Source organism: Pelodiscus sinensis, chromosome 5 (assembly GCF_049634645.1).
Source record: "Pelodiscus sinensis isolate JC-2024 chromosome 5, ASM4963464v1, whole genome shotgun sequence".
NCBI classification, from domain to species: Eukaryota; Metazoa; Chordata; order Testudines; family Trionychidae; genus Pelodiscus; species Pelodiscus sinensis.
In genome coordinates this window covers 26,395,184-26,401,638 of record NC_134715.1, presented here as the reverse complement: position 1 = coordinate 26,401,638, position 6,455 = coordinate 26,395,184, and the positions used below count along the sequence as shown (strand labels likewise).

General features: G+C 45.3%; 1 long non-coding RNA gene across 1 annotated transcript in view; it reads right to left on the bottom strand.

Moving 5' to 3' along the window:
- Window positions 1–2,990: 2,990 nt before the first annotated feature.
- Window positions 2,991–6,455, bottom strand: part of LOC112545143 (uncharacterized) — a 48,207-nt gene continuing 44,742 nt past the window's right edge. The window contains exons 2-3 of the long non-coding RNA XR_012903793.1: window positions 4,491–4,580; window positions 2,991–3,721 (exon numbers count right to left, since the gene is read on the bottom strand). This is a non-coding gene — a long non-coding RNA (uncharacterized LOC112545143). The remainder of the gene's footprint in view (window positions 3,722–4,490; window positions 4,581–6,455) is intronic.

The window sequence follows — 6,455 nt, the reverse complement described above, 5'->3', positions numbered from 1 at the left end:
GACTTTTATGTCGGGCAGTCGGGTAAGGCGCATGATGCCTTCATCTTCCAGAACTCAAACCTGTTCTAGAGGGTGTATGCTGGCACTTTTTTCCTCAACCGTACCATCAGGTCAGAGATGTGAAGATGCCCATGTGCATTCTGGGTACATTCACCAGCCTACCCCTTACTGATGAAGTCCTACATGGGGAGATGACCCCAGCAAGGAGAACTTCAATGCCAGGCTCAGCAGATGCAGCATGGTGGTTCAGTGTGCCTTCAGCTGCCTAAAGGGGAGGTTCAGAAGTCTCCTTACCCATCTGGACGTCAGCATTCAAAACATCTTCTACATGATGATGGCCTGCTGTATGCACTGCAACATATATGAGAGCAAGGGGGAAGACTTTCCTGCCTGATCTGCTGGCCTGGGCATATGAGCAGCCAACACTGCTGCCATATGGAGCGCACATCAGGGGGCTGTGCTCATTCGGGAGGCCCTGTGGGAGAGTTTCAGCCAAGGTCACCTGTGAGATTCCCCTGGGCCTCCCCATAACCCCTGTGTGCGCCTTTCTTCCTCCAGCCTTCCTACCTTCCCCCCTGCAGAGCAAATAAAGAAGCCTTTTTGTTTTGAAAAAAAAAATTATTTGGGGTATATGCAACAGGGGAAGGACTGGGGAAGGAACGTGTGGAGGGAGAGGAGGAGGGTTTAGGGATGGGGTTGGGACTGGCGCCTGCCTCAGGAAGCTCAGGAGGCCCCACTGTCATGTGTTTGGGGACCCCAGCAGCCCCTTTGGGCACTGTGAGGAGAAACCGGAGGTAAGGGTGGGGAGTTGGGAGGAAGGGAGTGAAGAGTTGGGCAGGGCATAGGGAGGGGGTGGTGGCGAGGAGATGTCTGGTGGCCTGTTGTGTACATACAGCCATGCACTCCATGACTACTGTTATTGAGGAGCACACAGCCTTGTGCTGGTACAACAGCTGCTCCCACGTGGTCTTCCTCTGCTTCTGGTCAGCCCAGTGCTCTTTGCCATCAGCAGTCCCACTCCCAGCGCACCTTATTAAAGCTTCAGATGAAGGACGAGAGGCAGGCCATCTGATCCTGCAGCAGATCCTCGCGGGTTCTTTTCCATCTGTGGATATCCGGGAGTTGTGCTGATGGCATTGGAGGTGGTGGGTGTGCCATGCTTGCAGCTGGCCCAGCTGTGAAGACAAGTGACCAGGGCAGTCATCCCAGGAGACACTGTCTATGAAGCCTAGCACAAGTCTCTGAGCCAATACCGAAGGTCTCAGTTTAGATGCTGGCAATATGCTTTGAGCAAGGCCATCTGTTACCTAGACAGTGGGCACATTCCTGCAGAGGCAAAGATGTCCCAGGGGAGCACTGCTACCCCCATGTCCTGAGGACAAGCAGACATTGGAAGAGGCTGGCCAGCCCAGGAGCCTGTGGATGGGAGGAGGGTGGAGCATCTTGGCTTCCTTCCGTGTCCTGCACAGGTCTGGCATTGGCGGTGTCCCGCAGGGACTTCTATCTCTGCCCACTGGAGGAGAGGAGGGGAAGGGCTTTTGTGGGAGGGGTATGTGAGTGCCAGAGAGAGTGCTACTGGGTTCCCTTCCTTTTCTTCCCCCCCAGCAGGTTCCTAGGATCAGTCTCCTTTGCAACACCACGCTTGACTGGGAGTGGATGCTGCCTGATTGTGGGCATGACCCTGTGCTGTGTGCAACACTGCTGTGTGTTTCCAAGACCCCAACCTCCTTAGTGGTGGCTTGTCATGGGAAGGTGTCCCACCACGGAGTCCGGAGTAAGGCAAGCCTGTGCAGGAACCGTGTGAGAAGCAGCAAGAGCCTCCTGGGGCTGAGTGCGCTGGATTGATGCTCCATGTGCACCCACATGCACAGTTTGTTGTGAAAGTCCCAGGCCGAGAAGGCTGAGCCAGGAGCACACAGCCCCTCACTGCCTGCTTCGCGTGTGTATTGGGAAAGTGAAGGAACTCACCTGAAGTGCCTTTGCAAGGATCATCCAACCCTTGGGAGACATCCTGGGAAGGAGGGACCGGCTCCAGGTTGATGACGACCTCCTAGCTGGTGGGCATGGTGTCTTGGCTAGCTTGCTTCTCCTCTTCCTCCTCCACAAACCTGTGCAGGCTGACGCTGGGTATGACCTGGCTGGAGTCAACAGCTATGCAGGGGGTGACTAGCCCCACCTTCCAGGATGGCATCCAGCTGCTTGTAGCAGCAGCGTGTGGTGGGCCATCCCAGAACAGGAATGTTACTCCTTGGCCTTTGTGTAGACCTGCCAGAGTGCCTCAACTTTCACGTGGACCTGGTCAGGGTCCTGCTGTGCCCTTTGTCGGTTAGGCTGGTGGCCATCTGGCTATAGATGTCTGCATTGTACCTCCTGGTGCAGATATCCTGGATGTTGGTCTCCTCCCCCCAGACCTCGGTGAGATCTGGGATCTCTGTATCATTCCAGGCTGGTGCCCTCTTTCACCTCTAGACAGGGGCATCAGAGGTTGCTGTGGGTGTGCTGGCAGCCAAGGTGGGTGCAAAAGGAGCACTGGGGTCAGACATAGCTCTTCCAATGAAGGGTGCTGTGTGGCATGGGCTAACAGGGTTCTCCTGGTGCCACAAGCCCTTCCTCTTCTGTCTGTTGCTTTAAACTTTGCAGGAGAAGGGGAGCAGTGGAGTTGTCAGTGGAGTTGCCAGAGTGGCCACAAGGACGTGAGAGAGGCCTCTGGAGGCCAATTATTTTGAAACAGAAGCAGCTGAATGTCCACACTAACGCTATTTCGAAATAATAATTTCAAAATAAGCATTATTCCTCACGACAAGCAGGAGTTGTTATTTCAATATAATCGTCTTGGTAGTATGAACACTCTGCTTGTTATTTCAAACTAAGGGTTGTTATTTGGAAATGTAGACCAGGGCTGACAGCGTAAATTGACCAGGCTATCAGAACTAGATAGTTCATTAAACAAAAAGGCAAAGTTTTTATTGTTTTACACAGCACAAAAATTTTAGTCAAGAGTTTTTAAGGTTAGACTGTTCCTTTTAGCCCAGTAGTTGCCAAGTGGCACAGAGGGTGTAATATAACGTTGTAATGTGCTATAATCATTTATTTTCTAAACACAACCCACACTGTTGTATCAGAACCAAACAGCATCTCCCAAGGAAGTTCCTGTGCCACAAATATTTTCTGAAGTATATTAAAACAGTAAGTGGTTAATTGGAACAGCTGGTATAATGGGCAATATTGGGTGAACAGATTTTGCTCTCAAATTATTAATGGTGCAGCTTTGATTTGTTGGTTTAATGGGCACTTATTAATAAAGCCACGTCTGCAGGTTTGGACTGCAAACCGGGCATCAGAGCCCTTCCGCTTTTTTGTCTTCAATTTCTAATCACAGGAACACCTCCAAAAGACAAACTGATTATATTAGAATAGAAATGAGCAGATATACAGGACTTAAACACCCTGCAGGCCATTGTTTTGACTAGTTTGTTTAATTTTCATATAGGACAGTCCTTGAATTCCTCCTAAAAACTTCCCCATCTCTGGCATCTTTCTGCCTTTCTTGCCAACATTCTCCTTAAGCAGTCTGCCACTTTGGAGTCTGTGCATCACAATCTCTTGCTTGACACTACTCCTCCTTTGACTTTCACAAAGTTATCTTCTCCCAGTTCTCTCCTGTGCCTGCTCCATTAGAGCCTCTTCTGAAGAATTCTCTTCCTCCCTTTTCCCATGTTCTCTGGAGATATACAAGAAGTCTCTCCTAAGTGCTCTTGTTCTTTTCTGACAAAGCTTCCACTGAAATCTCTTCCTTCTCCTGACATGTCTCCTTCCATCTAATCCCACATCTTAGCTTGTTTATCTGACATTATCTGCTGGATGTCTTGCCATCAACTCAACCTTATAATGGCCAAAACTGCATTTCTTATTTTGCCTCGAGAATATTATCCCTACTACTTCCCATAACATTCTCTGTTGCTGTTGAGCACATCACCCTCATCCTCATCATGCCAAGCTATAATGCAATCAGCTTCAGCTTCTCCCATGTTGTACACATCCAAACCTTGACTGACTCTTCTTCCTACACAATATTTCTCAGGTTCAATTTTTTTTCTTTGTCTGTGCTCTAAAAGGTTCATCCAGGGCTCATCATCTGTCTTGATTTCCTACCCACACAAAATGTTTTACTCAGTTTTTCTCTTAAAAACAGATATAATTTTTTTTAAATTAAGAACTCTGCAAAGTCAAGCACTCAAAAGTTAGAAAGGCATAAGGTTTACGATAGCCCATGAAACTTCAATTCTGTTCATATATATTTTATTCTTTAATGTATACATATCACTCTTTAATTACATGATCATATAATATCCTCCCCCCGCCCCCGGAACCCTGCCTCATATCTGTACAGGAAAGATCCACAAGGGGGCATAATTACAGTTATATCAGCTATTATAACATTCCTAACTTTTGAGTGCTTGACTTCAGAAACCAATAAAATTATATTTTACCTTATTCGTTAGTTGATAATTTATATGAATGGGAGGGATCATGTGTTGAGGAGGACAGGTATAAAGACACTGAAACTGCAGCTGGGACTGCTATATGGAGAGAGGGAAATCTAATATGAGCGAAATAAAAATGAACCACTAAGAAGCCTGCAACTAATAACCCACATAACCATAATCATTTTGATCATTTTGCCTGCATATTGTAGCACATTAGATCATTTTGTCTTCCAGATTAATACTTTAGGGTTGAGAATTGAAAATTGTCACCAAGATATTTAGAACTTAAGTTCTCTGGGGCAGGAACAGTCTTATTTGGTGATCAGTTGAGTGTCAAGCACATAATCAGTACTTAATTATTAAATCATTTTGATCACCATAAAATATTTTCTGATAACCGTATACAATTATATGCTTTCTATCTAAAAATGGACAAATCTGTTTGTCCGTGGCAGTACTGGGCCAGTCACTCAGACATATTTCCAAAATGTTCAGTACATCTCTGGAAATAATGAACCAAAAGTCGTACTCAATGTAACTCATACCCAGATTAATTTGGCCAAATGGAAAAATGAGTTACAAGAAAACAATAGTTCTAAAATGCTCTTCAGCACGGAGTAAATATTTTTTCAAAATAACCTCATAAAATGGCATTGTTACTGTGATCCTTGGATTCCTGTATTCAGAATAAATACAAATATCCCCCTTGACTTTAGTGGGCCTTCTTTCATTTAGTTCAGGGAGATCTGGATCAGGCCTTGAATGAACATCTCTTAGTATCTTACAGTAGCATCAAAAAAGGTTCACATTTAACTGATTGGGAAGACTTTTAGAAGATGAAGTAGGCTGGAAATTATTCCCCGAAGGATAGCATTCATACCTCTCATTCCCTACACCCATGTCTCAGAATGACCAGAAACACCAGGAAAACAATGTACAACAGAGCTGTAGAAATCCAGATTTGGCCAAACCAAAAAAGTGGCTGTATATACAAAAGGGATTCCATGAGCACCCAAAGAAATACATCATCCACACAATATTCTATAGGCTGCAGTTGACTGAAGCATTCAGGATTGGGGAGAATGTTTCATAAATTCTTCCAAACTTTGTCAAATGTAAACCACAAAATTAATGCATCATGTTATTTTCACACTGCCCCTACTTTGGGCTAATTAGCGCAAATTACATCTTGCACTTGTCAGCCTTAACAGTTTGTACACCATGTATTGCATTAAGATTATTTTGGAGACACTTAATGTGAAAATTGTGTGAAAATATTTTTATTTCAATTAATGGTAGTTTTACAGTCATTAGAGATTTCTTTAATAGGCTTAGACTCCCATGCCCTGCACAGCTGCATGAGGTCTGGTTTTATTTAAAGTTAAAAATACAGTGGGAAGGGAGATATTAGGCTGATTGACTTTGCCTAATTATCTCCTATTACCCCCTTCTCCCCATTGTAGAACACCAAACCAGTCTGACTTTATCCATGAGAGGCCAATTACAAAGAGAATCCTTAATACTTACAGATACATGAGCTCAGTAGATTTATTTCTAGTGAACCAGGAGGCACCTTTAACAAGCATTCAGAGGAACCCAGGACTAGACAATCCTGACAACTATCAAAAGGGCCAGATTCTAATACTTAAACAGAGTAGAAACTTCCTGCACAAATAGTTCTACTGCTTTCTTGGGGATTGCATGATGGTTAAGGTACTCCTCAGTGGATCAGATTTCTTCTTAAACACCTTGGCTGTGTCTACACTGGCAATTTTATGCCGGAAAATCAGCCGCTTTTCCGGAAAAACTTGCCAGCTGTCTACACTGGCCACTTGAATTTCCGGAAAAGCACTGACAATCTAATGTAAAATCATCAGTGCTTTTCTGGAAAAACTATGCTGCTCCCGGTCGGGCAAAAGTCTTTTTCCGGAAAACTGTTCCGGAAAAGGGCCAGTGTAGACAGCACAG